The sequence below is a fragment of the Pleurodeles waltl genome, chromosome 2_2 (genome assembly GCF_031143425.1).
Source record: "Pleurodeles waltl isolate 20211129_DDA chromosome 2_2, aPleWal1.hap1.20221129, whole genome shotgun sequence".
NCBI classification, from domain to species: domain Eukaryota; kingdom Metazoa; phylum Chordata; class Amphibia; order Caudata; family Salamandridae; genus Pleurodeles; species Pleurodeles waltl.
In genome coordinates this window covers 1,063,291,649-1,063,315,904 of record NC_090439.1, presented here as the reverse complement: position 1 = coordinate 1,063,315,904, position 24,256 = coordinate 1,063,291,649, and positions in this window count along the sequence as shown.

The window sequence follows — 24,256 nt, the reverse complement described above, 5'->3', positions numbered from 1 at the left end:
TAAAAAATCCACACCGGAGGATTTATTTTATTTAATTCTCCCATTGAGAGACACGGAAGAGCTTCTGTGTCCCCCCCCCCCACTCGCCCCTTTGTGATGTCAGCATGCCGCAAGGCACGCTGACGTCACAATCGGTTTTCACCATCATTCGGGAAGGCCTTGTTTGAAAGGGGAGATTCTGTGTGATCCATTCCTGACGCAGCACTAGGCCTATCCACACAAGTGAGGTACCATTTTTATTGGGAGACTTAGAGGAATCCTGGGTAGAAGGAAATTTGTGGCTTCTCTCAGATTCCAGAACTTTCTATCACAGAAATGTGAGGAAAAGGTGGTTTTTTTGCCAAATGTTGAGGTTTGCAAAGGATTCTGGGTAACAGAACCTAGTGAGGGCCCCACAAGTCACCCCATTCTAAATTCCCTTAGATGTCTAGTTTTAAAAAATGTATAGGTTTGCTAGGTTTCCCTAGGTGCCGGCTGAGCTAGAGGCCAAAGACCACAGCTAGGCACTCTGCAAAAAACACGTCAGTTTTCTTTGGGCAAATGTGATGTGTCCATGTTGTGTTTTGGGCATTACCTGTCGCAGGCTCTAGGCCTACCCACATAAGCCAGGAACCATTTTTATCAGGAGGCTTGGGGGAATACTGGGTGGAAGGACGTTTGTGGCTCCTCTCAGATTACAGAACTTTGCAGCACCGAAATGTGAGGGAAAAGTGTTTTTTTGCCACATTTTGAGGTTTGCACAGGATTCTGGGTATCAGAACCTGGTGAGAGCCCCACGGGTCACCCCATCCTGGATTTCCCTAGATGTCTAGTTTTCATAAATGCACAGGCTTGGTAGGTTTTCCTAGGTGCCTTACCGCCGGCTACCGTCATTCCTTAAATATGACGCCCGGCCGGCGTCTTGGAATGGCGCTAGCCGGCGGTATACTTTTTCATGCAAAACTGTGTTAGCGCAGTTTTGCATGAAAAAGTATAAATGTGCCCCTTAGTGCTTTATCTGCTCACATTTTTCCAAAGACTATCACATAAGTGTAGTACCCTGTTGGAGTAACTCCCCTATTCACTAATACTGCTTTTCAGGGTAACAAATACGATTTGGAGAATGTGAGGAGGGAGTAGCCTATACAAATACATTTTTCCTCAGGATGAATACTGATTATAGTAGAATATATGTAGGAAGTGAACTCTCCAGTAACAGGTGACAATGTTGCATAGTACTGTGTGTGTGAGAGACTCAGCTCTTCAGTAATGTATTGTTTCAGATCTGCCTATGTTGTTTAAATAAAGAGAAAAAGTCATGTTATTTACATTTCCTACATCTTATTACAGTAATATAATTATTAAATTAACTCATTAGTAAACTCACTTTTTTATTCTCAGAACTTGCATTCATATTGAATATATCCTGTTCATGCCTGTGACATCGATCTATATTAGTATAGTGTATACTTTGATTAATACACAGTAATACAGATCATTATTCAACTATGGGGAAAAGTAAACCATAACGATTTTTAAAACGCCCTTACTTGGCTACACTGTCAGTAATTTATTTATATAACTCTAAGAAATAAAATAACCTATTAGTAGAATAACCTCACTTGCTTGTCTCCAGCACATTCATAATTATTAGGGTATTATTTTTAGAAACATCCTTAATTACTATATAAAAAGGTTCATTTATTAGATGGTCATTATCCTTGGCAGGCCACATAATGACAATGAGCACGAGCTCTGACACTTTTTGCCTGTTTAAATGTACAGAAAAAACTCTAAACCTGATGTTTACTGGCTCCAAAAATATCAGATAAAAATTTGGAAGCTTCCATTGGAACCTTTGTTTTAAAGTAAGACATCTCATTACATTCAGTCCAGATGAATTCTTGAGGTACACTGTCTGGTGACCGGAGTTGATGGACTCCCCTGATGGAAAATGACTTCGACAGTGGTTGATTTTTTCCTGGAAATGGATACCTGACCTGCTTTAAAGATGGTGATACCAGTATTTGATTTACTGTCATCTTCTCTACACCTTTGTAGCATGAGAATAACATATTTGCACTGTGTCTCACAACTAATGTAGACAGAAGTTCTGATCTGAAGTCTGGACAGGAGGTATTCTCCACAGCTTTGACAAATAGTTTTTGAAAACACACTGAGTTGCAATCTGGTACAGCAAGGTACACAAATCGCTCTGAATCAATGTATCTTCTCTCTGATAAGGACAAATTAATATATTCATGATTCCATGAATACCTTATTCCAAAGAATTCATTGGAATTCCCTCATCTTCTTCAATGCATAGGACTATCATTGGAAATTCCTGAGCATCCTGTTTAGAATTCAAAGTGAACTGTATAACACTGGTACAGTGGTCAACAATGTCACTACTAGACCTTGCATCCTTGGTGTGGTTTTCCCTATTTGTTTTGCCTTCAAACTACTGTTTTGCTAACTTTGTTTAGTCTGGCTTTAGGGCTCTGCAGACTTCACCACTGCTAACCATTGCTAAAGTGTTTGTCCTTAAAAGATGATAGAATTGGCTTACACCCAATTGGCCTATGTAATTTACATATAAATCCCTAGTAAAGTAGTGCTACATATACCCACAGCCTGTAAATTAAATGCTATTGTGGACCTGCAGCATGCATTGTGCCACCCACTTCGGTAGCCCTTTAAGCATGCCTCAGGCCTACCATTTCAGCCTGTGTATGCAGTTTTAATGTTCCATGTCAACTTGGCAAAATAAACAATGTGCAAGGCCTAACCTTTCCTTTTTTAATAAATATATCACCCCCAGTCTAGGCCCTGAAAAGCCCACAGGGCAGGGTGCAGTGTATTTGAAAAGTTGGGCATGCACTTTTATGTTTTACAAGTCCTGGCAGTGAAAAATTCTTGCACTACTGCAAGGTCTGTCTCTCCGATAGGATAACATTGGAAGTCATTATTACATTTAATAAGATGTAACTTCCAATTTAGAGCAGGTAGACAGGTGGGGTTTGGGTCTAAAGTATTGTAATTAAAAGCCCTCAGGTCAAGCTGGATTTCTAATCACAATTTTGAAAATGCCACTTTGAGAAAGCTGGCATTTTCTTGTCCTAGCCATTTGGTGCATGGCGTCTAATCATGGATATGGTGTAGCTGTCAGTTGGTCTTTGTGTACTGCTGCCAGGCAATGAAAAAAAGGGAAGATAAGTGCTGATAAGATGCGCCTCTCTCAGTTAATGAGGGTGAGGAGCAGTCACCTACCACACTTGCAAATCTCAAAGGATCTGCCTCAGCATTCTCAAAAAGGGCTTGTCACTGGTCTACTGTGACCCCAGACAAGGTGGGGCCAACACAAGGATAAAGGAGATGCCTGACACCGCTGTGGGGTGGAAACCTTTCGAAGCTTCCTCCACTCAAAGTGAGTAAATATTGGACCTCAGACTTCAACTCTTCAGTACACACCTGGACTGTGATGCTGAAAGGACTGCCATTCTGCTGGACTGCTGCTTTGAAGGGCATATCCTGCTTTATTGGGATATGAGCTGAAATCTATCCCTCATCAACTTTGAAATTTTGTCACAAGACATTTCTTCAACTTTTACAGAATTTTAGAGTATTTTCCATACCAGAAGTATGTGAAACTGTTTTCTATAGTGATGGTACGTTTAAGCTTTCATGTTCTATGTTATCTCTACTACTAAGATTCTCAATCTCTTGTTTTTCACAATTAAGCATTTCTAAGTTAAGATTAGTGTACTTGTCCAGTGTTGGCATGAGAAACACTACCTGTTTGTGACTTTTCAAGAGATGTCGGATTACAGAGGCAGGCAAGTCATTGTATTGGAACAGAGAGTTAACCATGCGAGAAGCTAGAGCTTTTTTGCATCTTCCCTGATAATACTTATTTTAATATCTTTTAGTATATTACCATACTCCACTTCTGCGGAATATCTCAAATTTTGAAATAACTCTCTATACTGAAAATTCAACCATATATTTACATTTCCAATACATCTTAAGGATGTTTTCTGTATACTGATGAAGTAGTTTGTTAAAAAATGGTTGACCTTTAGGAGTAATTAAGTGCAGAAGGTCACCAAAAACTAGGACATGCTTACCATGAAAGAACACATCATAGTGAGTTCTGAGGACCTCTTGTATTCTCAGATGAATGACAACTAGCAGTAGGTCTGATACCATGTTAACGTTATCTAAAATGAGGACCTTCAATTTTTTCAGAACCCTTGAAACTTTATTTCAATCATCAACAGATAACTTTAATTTCTCCAGTTTTTTGTCATGCTCTATAGTCAACATAAGCAGTCTATGCAACGTAATTCCTTTAATGTTATGAGCAGCTGATCTACAAGTATTGTCACAACACATGAAATATTATAACTAGTGGCTCCGGTGCGTCAGGAAGTGGGAGCCCAGTTCTGAGCCACTCAGAGCTGAATATACGATGTGGGCCATAAGGCTGGCAAACTCCTCGTGTGGCTGGCCAAGAAAGAAGAAGGACAGAGGTGCGTTTGAGGGGTCAGAACAGTGGAGTCAGGGTTGAGAGAAACCCCTTAGAACATCGCTCAGGCATTTGAGATATATTTGGGGCAGTAACATCAGGCCCGAACTCCACCTTACCAGGGAGATCTAGAGAATTTTGTTAGGGATCTTCTAGGTCCCCGGTTCAACCCCGATCAGGCAGAGTTGCTGGATGGAGAGATCACTGGGGGAGAGGTGGCTGAAATTATATCCACATTGAACTGCAGCAAGCCCCTTGGCCTTAATAGTTTCCCCATAGACTATTTTGAATGTGTCCCATCTAAAGTAGTGAAGCTGATGCTATCCGTGTTTTTTAAGACCAGGTTGATGGTCAATCTGCCATGTGACCTTCGAGAAGCCACAATTCTTCTGATCCACATGGATGGGAAACCTACCAAAGATTGTGCCTCCTACAGGCTGATTTTGTTGATCAATACTGAAACAAAAGTTCTCGCTAAGATTTTGGTTACCTGTCTCATACAGGTAATTGATTCTCTTGTCGACCTGGACCAATCTGGTTCGATGCCTTATAGACTCACAAGGCATAATCTAAGGAAATTGATGAGTTGCTTGGCACATAGTAAGGAGCTTCACGAGTCGGGGTCCTTCTGGCCCTGGACGCCGAAAAGGCCATATATGATGGGCATGCTCAGCAAGATGGGCTTTGGGATTTTTTTTTAATCATGGATGGGCCTGTTATATGAAGATCCTGTGGCAAGAGTCCTAATTAATGGGGGCCTTTCAGATAGCTTTGGGTTATCCAGGAGCACCAGACAGGGCTGGCCACTCTAGCCCTACTATTGACAGTGGCACTTGAATTGCTAGCACTATGGATCCGGCTGGATGCACAAATTCGGGGCCTCCGATGGGACCCAGGATGGGAGTATGTCATCTCACTGTACACTGATGATGTCCTCCTCTATCCTGCGGACCCCCAGAACTCTGTGCCACAAATCTTGCATATCCTGGAGATTTTAGGGACTTACGCAGGTTTCTGATATTTGAGTATCTTTGTTACCCCGGTTCCGGATTTGTTGTTCCAGGAAAACTGGATTAAAGTTCTGGAGGCCTATCACCACGGGGAGGAAACTTCAGCTATCCCTCCTAGGCAATGCGTCCCTCTACAAAATGATCTACCTATCTACATTTTTGTTTATTTTGCAGAACTCCCCGTTTCTGGTCTCAGACAACTTCTTCCATATGGTGGACAGTCACAAGGATGCTGCTGTAGGATGGTGGGGTTCCAAGGATTACCTTCTTGTTTCTGACTAGACACCTGACGGATGAGGGCATTGCCCTCCTGAATCTTTGGCTTTATTATTGGGCCTCATACTTGTTGTTTGCCCACTACTGGGTGTTTTCATCCCAGCAGGAACCATCTCTGGGAGTGGGCCATACCACTATGGCTCTGGAGGGCTACCTCTGCCTATTATGGAGGGAGGTAGCTGCCCTCCTTTTCCCACGGGAATGGTGGTCAATATATGGAAGAGAGCGATGAGTACATTGTGATGGCGAGGCAAATTAACCCTAGAGTCTCTGCTAAGGCACTCTGACCTCTTGAGTGGTCACAAGAAGTGGGAACACTTGGGGATCTCCAAATTGGGCGACGTGTGGATGGAAGTTGCAGTAATCTTGTTTGCCGACCTGCAGGTTGAATATGAGCATTTTGGGTGTCAGATCTTGAGATACCAGCAGATGAGATATATACTGAGCCAATGTGAGGCTCCCCGGGGGTAGGTAGAGGTGGAATCGACACAGGAACACAGGGTATTGGGTGCAGGCCTGACTGACCATGTAGTGTCCCCCCTGCACTTCCGTCGCTTGAACCTCTTAGAGAGAAATGGGAAAGAGACCGGGGGAGACTTGATGTGACAATTTGGAAGACTCAAACTACACAAGCAATTCCAGTTCGCATTCTGCAACAGCTCTCGCTATTAAGAAGCCCATAACTTCGAATGGAGAGCACCTGGAACGCTGGACTAATCAAGGGGACTGGAACTCTCTTCAGATAGCAAGCTAAATTCGCTGCCAAAGCGTTGCACACCCCATGCAAGGACAGTTGCTTACAAACCATTGAATGGCTCACAGAAGTCTCACATTCACTGCCGCTTATAAAGACCTCTTTCATACCATTGAGACATTCTTTCAAAAAGGGTAGCTCTCACACCTCATGGATGTAACTATCTCCTAGCCTTTCATATCTGCTCACTGGGATGTGTTTTAAACAAGACGCTAATTGCAGTATTGAAATAGGCAGATTTAGAACCCCATGTATTAACCATTCAGTAGATGGTATTTCAGCGACAGCAAAAGGCAACCTCTCTAACTTTTCAATGTTTAGCATAACATAAGTCACTTCTATCTCAGTCATTATTTGTTGCAGTCCTACCAAATAAAATGCTGAAAAAATATCCCGTGTGCTAACATGTTGCCAGGAAATGCAATCAAATCAAATTTCAGTGTCTGCAGTGTCCATCTTAACTGTATAATGGACCTAAGCTGGCTCTGTCCATGTTTTTAAAATGGCGTGTCACTTTGTACAATGCCTATTGCAGATGAAACAATGTTGTTTTAAGTGTGTATGTGGTCAGACAAGGTGTTAATCCCATTATCTACAACGGCTAATGCTCTTTGTAAATTTTCCTGATCTATTTGCCTTAACCGGGCAGCAGCTTCTTGTTAGGAAAATTTCTAAATTTCACTATATACCGCATATAAGAAACACTTTTTACGTCGTCTTCTGGGGCCTAACAGGAAAACCTGCAAATCTGTGTTGTTAGACAGGAGACTGAGATCTTCTTTCACAGCATCAAGTGAGGAACTTTTTAACCATTGCTGGCATCATTTCCCTACACTGTATTTTGCTACTATACCCAAATGTTATAATGACACATAGTGAGGGTCTAGTCTATTTGTTCTAAAACCCCCTGTGGAGTTTACAAAAATGTGCATGACAACCATTTGTGTCCACTGGCTACAATAATTATCCACCAGGACGTGAAAGTGATGTGTTAAATGTTCCATTTTAGACCTACCCATCGAGCTGAACTTCAATTTCATTAATGTATCTTTGCAATTTATAGAATTTAGCAGGGGCAGGGGTAATGGGTGCATTCAATTCTTTAATGTTTGCTAAGCCTAGACAACTTGTCTGTTGTACAGTTTCATTTAAAGATATAGGGGGTCATTCCAACCCTGGCGGTCGGTGTTAAAGTGGCGGCAAAACCGCTAACAGGCTGGCGGTAAAAAAAATGCAATTCTGACCCTGGCGGAAACCGCCAACAGAGACCGCCACTTCAACACACCGCCCGCCACGGCGGGACAAACAAACAGTGCGGCGGTCACCGCCAACAGACAGGCGGGAGACAATGTACCGCCCACCCTATCACAACCCACCAATCCGCCACCTTTTCTGGCCGATAAAAACACGGCGGAAACAGCCATTTCAAACGGAAAACGCTCACCTCCATACACCCCACGAGGAATCTGGACAGCATGGAACCCGAACTCCACATCCTCCCAGCGATTGTCTTCCTGCTCCTCTACCAGGAGCACGAACGCCGGCGCAGAAGACAACGGTGAGTACTGCACCTACGACACAGGGGAGGCAAAAAATTACAGGGACACACATATGCGACACACCCACCCTCACCCTCACCCACTACAACACACACATCAATGCATAGCAACACATCACAGTTACCTCCCCAAGCCCCCCGGAAGAATGCAAAGAAAAAAAGGAAATGATTATAAACTTTGGAATATATTGTATGACTGAGTATAAAATATATCACACATCTAAAACTTTATATACATAAATTGTCCAGTCCGATATGTGTATCAGGCATTGTTCGTGGGCCACTGGGCCCAAATCACATGGGCAAAGCCCACACAGGATACCTGACTCCAACGGAGAGAACACTGCAGGGGCATCAGATAGGAAAACTACAGGCACCTCAGGGGGAAGGGAAGGGGGGGCACCTCAGCCAGATGAGTCCACGACGCCAGATCCACGAGGGGCCTCCATGGCCACTGTTCCATCCTGGGGAGTGCAAAGCCACAGTCTCTTAAGTCTCTACAGTGGGTGGCTTGCCCACTGTGCCATCCTGGGGAGTGCAAAGCCACAGTCTCTCAAGTCAATATCAGTCTCCACTGGTACTGGAGGGGTACTAGTGCCCAGAGTGCTTCGTGCAGCCCTGCCCAACACAGATGCGGGCCTGCCCCTTCCGCCAATGGGCCAGCGGTGCTTGAGATGAAGGGCCCAAGTCAGCGGTGCTTGAGCCGGCGGTGCCCAGCGGAGCAGTGCTTGAAATGAAGGGCCCAGCGGAGCGGTGCTTGAGACGCCAGTGCCCAGCGGAGCGGTGCTTGAGATGAAGGGCCCAGCGCAGTGGTGCTTGAGACGGCGGTGCCCAGCGGAGCTGTGCTTGAGATGAAGGGCCCAGCGGAGCAGTGCTTGAGATGATGGGCCCAGCGTAGCGGTGCTTGAGACGGCGGTGCCCAGCGGAGCGGTGCTTGAGATGAAGGGCCCAGCGGAGCACTGCTTGAGATGAAGGGGCCAGCGCAGCAGTGCTTGAGACGGCGGTGCCCAGCGCAGCGATGCTTGAGATGAAGGGCCCAGCGGAGCGGTGCTTTAGACGGCAGTGCCCAGCGGAGTGGTGCTTGAGATGAAGGGCCCAGCGCAGCGGTGCTTGAGACCGCAGTGCCCAGCGGAGCGGTGCTTGAGATGAAGGGCCCAGCGGAGTAGTGCTTGAGATGAAGGGCCCAGCGGAACAGTGCTTGAGATGAAGGGCCCAGTTTCAGCGGAGCTTGACACGGCGGTGCCCAGCAGAGCGGTGCTTGAGATGAAGGGCCCAGCGCAGCGGTGTTTGAGATGAAGGGCCCAGCACAGCAGTGCTTGAGACGGCGGTGCCCAGCGGAGCGGCGCTTGAGGTGAAGGGCCCAGCGCAGCAGTGCTTGAGATGAAGGGCCCAGCGGAGCGGTGCTTGAGACGGCGGTGCCCAGCGGAGCGGTGCTTGAGATGAAGGGCCCAGCTGAGCAGTGCTTGAGATGAAGGGCCCAGCGGAGCGGTGCTTGAAACGGCGGTGCCCAGCGGAGTGGTGCTTGAGATGAAGAGCCCAGTTCAGCGGTGCTTCGGATGAGTGCCCAGTTCAGCGGATCAGCCCATGGCGTGGAGGTCATTCGCCACCTGACCTGTGGCTGGCTGCGCCTTCCTGCCCACCTGGGATGGGCCTGGTGGGGCCCTCCTCGGGTGCAGTACCGGGCATGTTGGTGTCCTCCTGCCCACCTGGGATGGGGCATGCGGGGCCCTCCTGCACAGCTGGGCTGCTGGCGGTCTTGTCGGGCGTGCTGCCCTTCCCAGCCTTCCCGGGTCGCCTGTGGCCCTTCCCCACCTTTGGCGGTGTGCCAGGTGGCACCACACTCCCTGCCGGAGCCATGGTAGGGATTTTGGTCCCAGGTGCCTTAGGCCTCTCGCGCCGGGCACTGATAATCTTGGCATGTTTTTGCGGCGGTGGGCTGCCCGTGCCTTGGCTCCCTACTGAGCTGGCTGCCCTTGAGGGTGGGGGACTCCACAGTCCATGGCAGACTATCTTCACAGGGCCCGCTGTTGTGGTGGCTGAGGTGCTGACTGGAGTCTTTTTAGATGGACAGGGTGGGGGAGTTGTTGGGAAGAGGTCAAGTTTGGAAAGGAAAATAAGTTTAGGAAGAGAGGGACGGGTAGGTGTAGTAGGTATGGGAGTGGAGGAAGAGGCTGTGGTTGTAGGAGTTTGAAGTCTGGTGTCTTTGGGTGCAGGTGCTTGGGCTGGAGGCTGATGTGAGGTGGGTGGGTGGCTGCCTGCGTTTGTGCAGCTTGGAAGAGGGGGTGACAGACACACGGGGGGAGGACACAGGGGACATGTGAATGGTAGTGGGGGTGGTGACGGCACGTGTGCGGGGGTTCTGGTGGGTGTGCTGGTGATGGACGTAGTGGCTGAAGATGTTGTGCATGCAGGTGTGAGTGGAGACGTGACAGTGAGGGAGGAGGGAGACGAGGAGGAGGGGGACACAGTGGAGGCAGTGGGTGTTGGTATGTCTGCATGTGGATGTTGCTTGTGTGAATGCCTGTGTGATGTGTGGTGCTTATGTCTGGATGAGCTTCCCTTGGGTGTTGAAGTGTGTGCAGGCTGGTCTGATGGTGTGTCTGGGATAGGCAGAGGTACAGGGGATTGGGTATGGGTGGAGGAAGTTGGAGGGGGGAGGCTAGAGACAGGGACAATTGCTGCCATCAGTGCTGAGGCCAGAGTGTTGAACGATCGCTGATGGGCAGCCTGACCCGAATGAATGCCTTCCAGGTATGCATTACTCTGGTGCACCTCCCTTTCTACACCCTGGATGGCATTCAAAAGGGTAGACTGCCCAACAATGAGCGTCCTCAGGAGGTCAATGACCTCCTCACTGAGGGCAGCAGGGGTGACAGGGGCAGGGCCTGAGGTGCCTGGGGCGAAGGAGATGACCACCTTCCTGGGTGAGCGGGAACGGGGCAAACGCTGAGGGGCTACTGGGAGGGCGGTGCTGGTGCGCTGGGTGGCGGCTGTACCTGTTGTAGCGGGGTGCACGGATGTTGCCGCAACCACAAGGGAGCTCCCTTCAGAGGACGAGTCACTATCACTGACATCCGCACGAGTCCCCGCTGTGGAGCTCCCCTCGCCCTCCGTCTCACTGGTGAAATCCGAGTCAGTTGCATGGCCCGCCATGTGAGATGCAGCTCCCTCGTGCTCCGATGCCACTTCTCCTCCGCCTGATGATGCTAATGCACAAATGAACAGGAAGACAACAAAAAAGGGGGGTGGGGAAAAATAAAGAAATGTTGAGTGCATGCATTGGCGACACCGTTGGCAGACAGGACAGACACAGAAGCCCCCTGCACTACGCCGCGCACTTGGGGTCGACTACGCAATCCGTGGGACATGGCCTACAAGCATATGGGCGACCTCTGCTCACATACATGACACAGGGCAATGAATAGCTGTACTTGGCACCCTACAGAGGTGGGGGGCGGGGCACAGGGCCATGCCTTATGGAGGGGCCTAGCCTACAGATATCGCCCTGGCCTAGGGATACCCACAGCCCTCCTCCCCCACCCAAACACCTCCACTGCGCGCAAAGTCACCAGGATTTGAGTGTACTCACCCCCTTGTGTCTGCTGTGATGTCCTCACGCACCCATCCAAATCGGGGTAGGACACCGCCAGGATCCGGGACATCAGGGGGGTCAAAGTACGACTGGCACCCCTCCCACGTTGGGAGGCAATCCCCAGCTGAGCCTCCGCCGTCTTCCTGCTCCAGCGTCGGATGTCCTCTCATCTCTTCCTGCAGTGGGTGCTCCGTCTCTGGTGGACCCCCAGGGTCCGGACGTCCTTGGCGATGGCACGCCAAATACCGATTTTCTGGTGGGCGCTGACCTATGTGACTTGTACAGGGAGAGAAGAATAATCATCACCTTCTGTATGCTCGATGTGAGTGGCCCCCCTATCCTCACCCTTCCCATGTGGCACATGCTCTCATCTGTCGTTTGATGCATGCCTCAATCGCTCCCCTCACCACCATCTTTCATCCACCCGACTCAACACAGGCATTGGCCACAAAGCATGGTCCCAGTGTACTTACCTGTTGGTCTGGAGGACCGCAGAGTAGCACATACTGGGGCAGGACCCCATCCACGAGTTTCTCCAACTCCTGAGCAGTGAAGGCAGGGGCCCTTTCCCCAGTCGCATGAGCCATTGTCTCTTCCAGACCGTGGTCACAGCAGCACTTGCAGTGTAGGTCCTCTCCTGTGGAAGATCAGGTATCGAGTGATTAAGCAGATCGAAAATGGCGGTCACGCCCACGGCGGTGCGTACCGCGACCGCCGGCGCACATCGTCATTGGCTCCTGAGACCCATAGGGTTCAATGTTAACCAATGCAGCTTTGCGCCGCTGTCTTCGACCGCCTACCGCGCCAGCGCATTGACCTCACATCCCATTGTCGCACTTCACAGGTCAGGCAGCCGCCATTTCAAGGGCCCACATGCCTTATTTTCTACTGCGTCACACATACCTAGGCCTTGCATCAACACTCATACAAGCCATTCAATGCATTGGGAATCGTGTTATGTGCAAGCTGTGGTTACATACCTGTGGGTTGATTAACTCTGTGCTCGCTGTTGTCCTTCATAGGCACCGTCCGCTGGGACATGCGAGGAGATGGAGAAATCTTCCTGTGTACAGACCGCTGGTGGACCTGTCGACAATGGAGGAAAGACATGTCATACTGACATACAGGCTTGATCGAGCCACTATACAGGAACTATGTACCCATTTGGAGCCAGACCTGATGTCACCAATCCGCCAACCCACAGGGATCCCCCCTCTAGTGCAGGTGCTGTCAGTACTCCATTTCCTAGCAAGTGGGTCATTTCAAACAACAGTGGCCATATCATCAGGGATGTCCCAGCCCATGTTTTCCAAGGTGTTGTCCAGAGTGTTGTCTGCCCTGCTCAAACACATGCGGAGCTACATCGTATTCCCTGAGGTGGGGGATTTGGCTACAGTGAAGGCTGATTTCTATGCCCTTGGACATATACCCAACATCATTGGTGCCATTGATGGGACACATATTGCTTTGGTCCCCCCCAGCAGGAGTGAACAGGTGTACAGGAACAGGAAGAGTTATCATTCCATTAATGTCCAGATGGTGTGTTTGGCTGACCATTACATCTCCCATGTTAATGCCAAGTTCCCTGGGTCAGTGCATGACACGTACATCATGCGGAATAGCAGCATCCCTTACGTGATGGGTCAACTCCAGAGGCACCGTGTGTGGCTATTAGGAGACTCTGGTTACCCCAACCTGTCATGGCTACTGACCCCAGTGAGGAATCCCAGGACAAGGGCAGAGGTACAATGAGGCCCATGGGAGAACTAGGAGGGTGATCGAGCGGACCTTCGGCCTCCTGAAGGCCAGGTTTAGGTGCCTCCATATGACTGGTGGATCCCTAATGTACTCACGAAAGAAGGTGTGCCAGATCATCGTGGCCTGCTGTATGCTTCACAACCTGGCTTTGCGACGCCAGGTGCCTTTTCTGCAGGAGGATGGTCCAGATGGTGGTGTTGTAGCAGCTGTGGAGCCTGTGGAGAGTGAAGAGGAGGAAGGCGAAGAGGACGACATAGAGAACAGGAACACTGTAATACAGCAGTATTTTCAATGACACAGGTATGAATACACACCGGCATATTACATATACTTAACCCCTACTACCTCTCTACTGTCTGTCCTTTTCCCCCAGTGTATGGTAACTGAGTTGTGACTTTCCCTTCCGATTTCAGAGATGTGGGCCCCACTGCGTCACATCTGCTTTATTTCCCCATGGACTACAGCTGTGTGACATTGGTATGTTGGCATCACAATGTGAATATGCCATTTGGCACGGTAATGTCTAATACATTTGTACAAAATCACAGCCAGACTCCAGATTGTTTTATGCAATAAGTGTGTTTATTACAGTGCTCTAAATTGGTGGGTGGTTGCAAATTGTTGAGGTGTGATGGTGGAGGATTGTCCATGGCAGAGTCCAGACTATCAGTATCACAGGTGCATTGTCCAGATGCCTGTGGAAAGTGGAGCAGGGGCAGTGTAAGGTTGGACAGGATGTCAATGTGGGACAGTGGGATGACAATCAGGGAGGTATCCTTTGCTGGCGGGGGTCTTGGCATCTTACTCTGTCTTCTTCCTGGATCTCAGGGCCCGCTTGCGGGGTGGTTCTCCTTCTGCAGGGAGTGGGGTTCTGGTGGCCTGTTGGTCTTGTGTCGGGCCTCCTGTCCACTAGCGCTGGCGGAGGTGGTAGGCAGTTCTTGGTCCATGCTAGTGTCAGGGGCCCTTTGTGGTGCAACAGTGTCCCGCAATGTGGTGACTACCTGATTCAGAGCCACTACGATGGTGCCCATGGCGGTACTGATGTTTCTTAGTTCTTCCCTGAACCCCATATACTGTTGCTCCTGCAGAAGCTGGATCTCCTGAAACCTGGCCAGGACCGTCGCCATCGTCTCCTGGGAGTGGTTGTATGCTCCCATGATGGAGGAGAGGGCCTCGTGGAGGTTGGGTTCCCAGGGCCTGTCCCCCCCCTGTCGCACAGCATCCCTCCCAGTTCTCCTGTTTCCCTGTGCCTCTGTCCCCTGGACCGTGTGCCCACTACCACTGCCCCCAGGTCCCTGTTGTTGTTGGGGTGCTGGGTTAACCTGGGTGCCCTGTAGTGGTGGACACACTGCTGATTGACGTGTCCTGGGGACAGAGATATGGGCCCGCTGGGTGGGTGCTGTGCTGGTGTTCCCAGAGGGGGGAAGGTCTGCTGTGGCCTGTGGCTGTCTGAGGGGAACCGACTGTCCAGAGGTCCCCGATGGGCCGGGCTGGTTATCTAGATCCAGGGAGACAGAGGTGATGTCATCACTGTGGGCCTCTTCTGGGGGTGGAGTGGACATTTGTGGACCCTCCTGCGCGGTGACGTGGCGTTCGGGTCCTGCAGGGGTATAAAAGTATGATTATTACTTCTGTGTGTGCCATAGCGTGCAATGGGTGGGTGCCGGTGTACCCCTGTGCTTGCATTCCTGTGTGGGGCTTTTGTGACAGTGGTTTGGGGGGGGATGGGTATGTGCAGTGGGCATGCTTAGGTGATGGGTGTCCATGCTTTGTGGTCGCATGCAGGGCTTGGTGTTGGGATGGGTGGGTTGTGAGGGTGAGACATTTGCAAGGAGTAGGTGTTATGGGGGTGGGGGTGAGGGTGGGGGTATGAGTTGGCATGCTGGTGGGGTTGGGGGGATGAAGTAGTTAAGATATGACTTACCAGAGTCCATTCCTCCGCCTACTCCTGCGAGGCCCTCAGGATGCAGGATCGCCAAGACCTGCTCCTCCCATGTTGTAAATTCTGGGGGAGAAGATGGGTGTCCGCCGCCAGTCCGCTGCACCACAATGTTGTGCCTGGATACCATGGAACGCACCTTCCCCCGTAGGTCGTTCCACCGCTTCCTGATGTCGTCCCGATTTCTTGGGTGCTGTCCCACAGCGTTGACCCTGTCCACTATTCTGCTCCATAGCTCCATCTTCCTGGCAATGGTGGTGTGCTGCACCTGTGTCCCGAAGAGCTGTGGCTCTACCCGTACAATTTCCTCCACCATGACCCTGAGTTCAGCGTCAGAAAACCTGGGGTGTCTTTGAGGTGCCATGGGGTGGTTTGGGTGATGTGTGGGGTGGATTGTGTGGTGCTAAGTGTGGTGATGTGTATTGGTGTGTAGTTTGAAGTGCGTGGTAATATTGCTGGGTGACAGTGAATTGCGCATCTGGGTGCTCGGGTCTCTTATCTCTGTGTGTGTTCACGAATCTCTAGAAGTAGGGGTTTGTGGGTGATGTTGGTGTGTGTTTTATATTGTGTTGGGTGTGTGGGAGTATTGTTTGTATGTGTATCAGGTGTGTGTATTTCGAATTATCCAATGTGGCTGTGTTTTGTAACAGTGTGTGTATTTTGAGCACATCGGTGTGTACCGCCAATGGAATACCGCGGTTGAAACACCGCTGCGTGGATTCGTGTGTCGTGATAGTGTGGGCGTATTTCTGTTGGCGTGACGGTGGAGGTTTGGTCATCGCCAGTTTCTCGCTGCCCTTTGGTGTGGCGGACTTTTGTGGATGTCTGTATTTTGGCGGTTTGCCTGTTGTGGGTCAGAATGACCGTGGCGGTTTACCGCGGCCGCGGCGGTGTTATGGCGGTCTTCTGCACGGCGGTAAGCGCCTTTTACCGCCGAGGTTGGAATGACCACCATAATCTGAACAGGTATAAGGCATGCTCTAAATAAAGCTTCCTTTCCCCTTCATTGCCAATTTTTAGTTCCCCATAAATTCTTTAAGTCAATCGACTTCAGCCAATATGCATAGCTTTTTATAGCCAACTGGGAAACAAAGGAATCAAAATAAACCAATTTTGTATCAGTTAATAGAATATTGTGTATTTCCATTATAGGCAATTTGAAATATTAGGACTTTTAACTCTGTGCCCAGAAAAATATGTAAACTTGATTTAGAGCTCCCTACTGATGTTGAACAATGTTCCCATAGTGTGTAATTAAAAATAGTCTTTGGGGCACTTGCTCTATGAATGAGATGATGTCCATAATAACTGCAACAGAAGATATCTCTGTAATTTTCTTTTGATAGATAAACATCTTTTCTTTCAAGTACAGTAGAATACTGTAGTTCAGATAATATAGAATCAACTGTTTTTACATCCCAATCATCAGAAACAACTCCAGGTGTTATGACATAATTCAGCGACAGTTTAAATATATATGGAATTTGAATAACCTCCATCGGGCCTTACATGTCAAAATATCCTTTATCCTAAACAATTCCATCAGGAATTGGTATACCTGAAAAGTTCACTAGCGACAAATCACGATGGACCTTATGGAAGGAACATTTTGGTTTTAGGAACTCATCCACCAGTTTGACTGAAGAGCGTTCAGGAAGGTAATGACCATGTATTAATAAGAAAAAGACGATGACAAGCCCAATCTAAAGCAAGAAGGCAAGTAAAGTTAATAAGAGCCACAGATAATTCCATGGACAAATGAAATAGTTACTTTTGAGCCAATTTATAAGCTTAGGCAGAGGAGTCGGGGAAAGAGTTGTTGGAATCGGCAAAATATCCAGAAGCAGTTTGTTCAAAAACTGGAGCTGCGTTTGGATTGAGAGAACTGGTGAGGTCTCCCTTGGTGGTTCATAGTAAACAATTCCATCTGTTTGAGTTGAATTTGAGAACAATTGTTCATTGCTATGGATGTTACTTGTCGCAGAAGAAGTTATTGGCACCAATGATTTTCCACCCTCCCCAAGCTTGGGGAAGTGTCAGCATTGCTGTTCAAAACCTGTAGAGGAACATCCTAGTGCGTAGTGAGAGGTAGTCCAGTACTACCCAGGATTCCTCTATGTCCGCTGTGTAGGATTGTCCATATGGTGTAACTTGACATTGTAAATGGAGACAAAGCGGTTTTCTTTAGAACCAGGCAACAGTGGTAGAATAACAGTGCTTGTACCATGTGTTTCCAGGACTGAAACTCCTTTTTCACATTAATCTTTTCTACTGGATTCCCAACATTTGAAATCCAGCTGGTTGGCGTTATTGGTGCATCTCTTATTCCCAAGGAGGTGTCACTGGCAGATGTGTTGGCATCACAGAACTGTTGTAAGTCCTGCAAGACAGTGACATGTTCATTTATGTCAAAAGGTGTATCTGCTGACTCTGCGCCAAGACCATCAACAGCTGGAACATACATTTGTGTTCCGAACAGGACTTTATATGGGGTACGCCCTCCCACAGACCTTCTGGGCAGATTATTAAGTGCTCTTTGGGCTCCATACAGTTGATTAAGCCAATTACAACCCGGGCCCAATGTTCTTGCTGTTAAGGATTGCTTTAAGTCCTGGTTTCTTTGCTCCACAGCACTATTTTCGGGATTATAAGGAGATGAATAATACATTTGGACCCCTAACAAAGCCAAGGTGTCCCTGAATGCCCTTGAGCTGAAAGCAGGGCCCTGGTCAGAGTGGAAAGCCACAAGTGCATATGTGCCAATAAAGACTTGCAATTCTTTAATAATAGTTCGAACGTCAGATGGAGCAGGAGTCAACAGCGACTAAGCTTTATTTGTATGCACCATCAGGTGTCAAGGGACCACAGTGGTCCAAGTACACACATTGTAGAGGTTTGATGGAAATTAGGAGGGGTGTCTGTGGTGGGCATTTAATGGTGGACCCTTTTTGTTTGCTGACAGATGTCACAGCAAAGGACATATTGATTGGTCTGTTTATATAGACCTGTTCACCAGTAACGTGTTTGTAATAGTGAAATAGTAGCCGCCACACCAGCTTGGGCAGAAGCATCTCCCTCATGCAAGTCAGGTCTTTGGTCTTGGTTCGGAATCAGCACCCCTAGTATTGTTACTAGGGCAGTATTCAGGCTAGATATGCAGTAGTAATATTTGGCAAGATATGCCTTTGGCATGGGCTTCCTTTCAGCCGAAGCTTTCACAGCAACCAGTGTTTCATCATCCAACCTCGTCCGTGAACGAGTTCTTTTAGCAACAAAAGCCATAGCTACTGCTGATTTGGCCACTTCATTAGCGAAAGTATTGCCTGCAATGTGTATTCCAACACATTGATGTCCCAATGTATGAACTACATAGGCATTGGTTAGCATTCCTTTCAGATCTGCTACCTTGCCCCACAGTAGTCTGTTTTTTATGGTGTTGCCTTTTGAACATCTGAACCCATTCTGGCACCAGTAATGTAGGTATTCATTGAAGGACTAGACACAGTAGCACGAATCACAGACGATTAGTGTGTTCTAGTGCCATCAACAGAGCCTTGAGCTCTGCTAACTGTGCAGTGCAGTCCACTAAGGTCTGCATGTAAGTATGCTGTGGATGGAATTCACCATCCCTCATGTAGCCACTCACAACCGCACAGGCTTGATGTTTAGTGCCTATTGCTGGATCGGCTGAACCATCAGTGTCAATGATTGTATGATATTGTTCAATAGGCAAAGTGTTTGATGGAACTGGGTATTCTAGTTAATATTGGAGAAATTCTTTAGTTTGTAATTTAGGGTCAAAAACATAATCAATATCAGTGGGTGTGATCGACGTTGCCCATTGAATCCAACATGGATGTAGTGCCTAAGTGTTAGGAATGCTGGCTTTTGTGACAGCTTGAAGGGCTGGGATTGGAGGTGCGTTTCCCCTGGGTCAGAGGTCTCTCTTTAATGACAGTCGTCTGAACAGCAGTCAGATTTTTTCTGTGGAATTCAAATGTGATTTCTGTGCTATAGGGATGGTATCACCTTCATTGAATGTTACATAGGGAAACCTATGGCACCAGCGATTACTCTGATGACCAAATGTGTTTTATTGTCGGTAGGAAAATCCTCCTTTTTGCCCTGGTCACCCGCAAACTTTTTGGACAGGTACTGGTGGTTACTGACTCTTGGCAGTGCCCTGGGTACTGCTTACCAGTCCAAGTGCCAGTGCTCTGTGTAAAGTGGATATGCGAATTAGGCTAATTGTATTTGGCAAAGTTAACCTACCTGTAAGTCCCTTGTATATGGTAGGGCATGGAAGTTTAGGGACCCCAGCACAGGTAGTGCCCCCACCAGGACAGGGAAGACATGACCATGCTGATGGTCACTGATGAAGGGAAGGAGGAAGAGAGTGAACCTCTGCCAGACCTCCTGTCCTCAAATGAACAAGATGGGTCAGTGGAGGGAGTGGTATTCTCTCGCAAGTTAACAGACCAGCAACAAAAAGACTACAGAAAAGTTTTGGAGCAGTTTGCTAGTCTGTTCTCCCTGACCCCTGGACTCACCAATTGGTGTGTCCATGACGTTGACACTGGTGACAGCTTACCTGTCAAAAACAAGCTGTACAGGCTGTCTGGCCAGGTCAAGGCCAACATCAAAGCTGAAGTTGCTAAGATGTTGGAGCTCAAGGTAATTGTGCCCTCTGACAGTCCTTGGTGCAGTCCAGTGGTACTGGTGCCCAAACCTAATCCCCAAGGTGGGAAGAAGGAATTGAGATTCTGTGTGGACTACAGAGGTCTAAATGCAGTCACTAGGACTGATGCTCACCCCATACCTAGAGCTGATGAGCTCATTGATAGGTTGGGGACTGCCAAATTCCTGAGCACCTTTGATATGACCTCAGGATACTGGCAGATTGCTTTAAGTCCAGGAGCTAAGGAGAGGTCAGCACTTTCCACACCAGAGGGCCACTTTCAGTTTAAGGTGATGCCCTTTGGCCTGAAACTTTTTACTGCCACCTTCCAATGGTTGGTGAATAGATTCCTGTGTGGGTTGGAATCTTTCAGTGCAGCTTATCTGGATGATATAGCTGTATTTAGTTCCACCTGGGAGGACCACCTGGTCCACCTAAAGAAAGTGCTTCAGGCCCTGCTTCAGGCAGGCCTGACTATCAAGGCAAGCAAGTGCCAGTTAAGGCAGAGCTCAGTTGTGTACCTGGGACACCTTGTTGGTGGAGGCCATGTACAACCTCTCCAGCCCAAGATCCAGAATATCCTGGATTGGGAGGCTCCTAAAACCCAGATTCAGGTCAGGGCCTTTCTTGGCCTGACTGGGTACTACAGGAGGTTTGTTCAGAATTATGGGACCATAGTGGCCCCTCTGACTGAGCTTACCTGCAAGAAACAGCCCAAGAAGGTAATTTGGACCCCAGAGTGTCAGAAAGCTTTTGGGCCCTGACTATAGCAAGGAGTTTATAGTGCAAACAGATGCTTCAGAGGAAGGGATTGGGGCAGTGTTAGCACAAGTTAATGAAGAGAGCCAAGATAAACAAGTTGCCTTCATCAGCAGACGACTACTCCCCAGAGAGAAAAGATGGAGTGCCATTGAGATGGAGTGCCATTGAGAGGGAGGCCTTTGCTGTGGTCTGGTACCTGAAGAAGTTGAGGCCATACCTGTTTGGCACTCACTTATGTGTTCAAACTGACCACAGACCTCTCAGATGGTTGATGCAAATGAGGGGGGAGAACCCGAAACTGTTGGTGGTCCATTTCCCTACAGGGGATGGACTTCACAGTGGAGCACGGACCTGGGACTGCCCATGCCAATGCAGATGGCCTTTCCAGGTTTTTCCACTTAGCTGATGAGTACTACCAGGGTGTAGGTTAGTACCCATCACCTCTCATCTGGGGGGGGGAGTATAGGAAAGTCCTTCTTTTTGCCCTGTTCACCCCCAAACGTTTTGGACAGGTACTAGTGGTTACTGACTCTTGGCTGTGCCCTGGGTACTGCTTACCAGTCCAAGGGCCAGTGCTCTGAGTAAAGTGGATATGAAAATTAGGCTAATTATAATTGGCAAAGTTAACCTACCTATAAGTCCCTAGTATATGGTAGGGCATTGAGGTTTAGGGACCACAGCATAGGTAGTGCCCCCATAGGTGCACTGCTGAAGTGCCCAGTGTCATTTTAAAGGCAGGCCTGCCTTGTTGGCTGCTTTTAAATTAAAGTTACATGCAAATTCGACTTTGGAAGTAGTTCCAAAGTCTTAAACTACCTTATTTTTACATATAAGTCACCCCTAAGGTGTGCCCTATGTGCCCCTAGGGCTGGGTGCCATGTAACTATAAGCAGGGACCTTATAAGCCCTGGTGAGGTAAAACAGCCAAATTCGTTTTTCCCTCATTGTAGTGAATGGCTTCTATAGGCTAGAATGGGAGACTTTATTTTAATTTTAAAAGTCCCCTTAAGTAACAGATACCAGACGTTTCAATCAAATTAATTGTTATAATAAATCCCACAACTTCAAGTTGTGGGATTTAATATAACTTGTTCAGGTAAAGAGTTTGAAACTTTACCTGAAACGTTGCCAACTTCAGCCCTGAAGTGTCTTTGCTGCTCTGCTCTGATTGGCCAGCCTCTGGCAGCCTGACCAGGCTGCCTTGATGAGGTGTGAAGTGGCCTGGCTCTACACAAAGAGATGTGCCTGGGGGAGGAGATCTCCCCTCAGCAGATGGTGAGGCAGGAAGGGGGAGGGCTGCCAAACTGGCCTTCAAAGGCAGAGAAGGACATTTAGAGCAGCCCAGCAACACCCTTACATCCTGGAAACCCAGACAATTAGGCGCCCCTTGATTAGTTTAGGAGAGGGCAGGAGAGGGGTGTGTTTAGGATTTTTAGCCTCAACAGCGGGTGGGCTCAGCCAGATGTAACCTCCAGAAATCACTTTCAGCCATGATGGATTTTTGAGGAATGTTGCTCCCTGGGAATGATTTTTGCCACACTTCCCAGGAAGTGGTGATCACAGGGGGAGGGACCCTCCACCTGATTGGAGAACCAGGACCCCCCTGTTTTTCACCCATGAGCAGGGATAAAACTGGCAGACCTGCACCCACACCTCAGATCCCCATCAGAATCCAACATGGAAGAACTACAGGAGAAGAAGGACTGCCCTGCTGGACCCCTGGCCTGCACCTGGACCCTGCACTCTGAAGGACTACACCAGCTGCACACCTGGGCTTCACCACAAGAAGGACTTTGTCTGGCTTCAGCTGGTTCAAGGAGGGACTCCCTGTTTACTACAGGTGAAAACTTGCTAACCAGAGTCCCCTGCACCAACTCCTGAAGAAAGCAACCAGCTGACCACTGTCCAAAAAGGAGTTTGCGCCAGGTGCATTCTGGGAGTTGTAGTCCACACCCCCAAGGACCATCTCAGAGCTTCTGGAACCTTGGGGTGAGCTGTGGAACCCAAAAGAACCTTAAAAGAACATCTGGAAGAAGATCCAGAAGTTTGGAGAACTTTGGAGAACTTTAAAAAAAAAGCTCCATAGAGGGACCGACCCGCTGCGGCAACTCTAGCCGGCTTGCCTCAACCGCGACCCGGCCTGACTTGCAGGTTCGTCCCGGTGAAGAAAATCTCCAAAAAAGAGACGAAGTCCGAACGTAGGAAGTTGACTGGGACCTCCCAGCCAGCGTATCCGAGGAGGGCTCCAAGGACGTCAGATCAAGATCCAGGTTTGCCCCGGTCGAATGATTTTCACCTCGAAAAACGACTAAGTTAGAAGGTAAAAATCTCCACCGGGGGCACCCGCGACGCGTATCTGATGAAGAGTTCCAGGAGGTCGGATTGGACTGGCAGGTTCGTCCCGCTGAAGAAAACCTTCAAAAAAACAACTAAGTCCTAAGGTAAACTTTTGATCGAGGCCTCCCGTGGGCTGTAGCTTTGTGCACTATGTTGTTACTAAGTGCTGTACTGTGTGCATTTTCAATGGCACATGTGTGTGTGTATGACTATTTAAATGTCTGTAATCTAAGACTATTCTATATGAATGGTCCGGTTTAGCTACGGGGAACAACACGTTCTTCATTGATGAGACAATTACGCCCTGGTACTCTAACTGTGTGAGGATTTCCCTCACAGGTGCTTTAGCTTCATGCTTTATTGGATATTGTGGTTGAGATTGTGGTTGGGACCTAATTGGTATTATATGGTAGGGAGAATCTTTATCCCACCCTACATGGTTGTGATACAATGCGGGTGCCTGAGGCTTACCCAATCAATAGCGCAAGCCTCCCTGAGCTCTCTTGGAACAAGGGGCAAGAAAGAGGATTTAATTACCTCTTCCCCATATGGGAGATTACAAACAAATTCTAGTGGCCAATCCTTTTCGGCCAATAAATATCATACGTGGTAATTACACAATCCCAAAAGATAGCATCAATTGTGAGCTCAATGACTGCTTCTAATTGTATTTTCAGTTTATACACCCTATAGGGTGTGGAGACGTGCATGTCCAAGTCTTGTTCTTTTTTAGGTGTTTGTTTTTGTTTATCCCAGTGTTTTTTTAGAATCCTCAGGTGCTTCCTTCGTAGAATCCTTATTGGATTTACACTGTAATTGTGGTTTACTAGGTCTGGCTCCCAGACTATCCCGACCAATGCTAGAGTAGGTGTCGGCAATAATCTTTGGCAGCTCACGTCCTTGATCCTGTATAGGAATGTCGTGGAGCCGCATGCGCACCTCTAGCGCTACTGCTTCCCCTTTAGGATTACCTAATATTATTGAAGAGACAATGGTAAAATTGCCCGCTATTTGCATCCCCAAATCTAGGGACCGGTAGCTCAGTATTCATCTTGAATTTGGTTTAACAATTTGGCAAGTGTTGG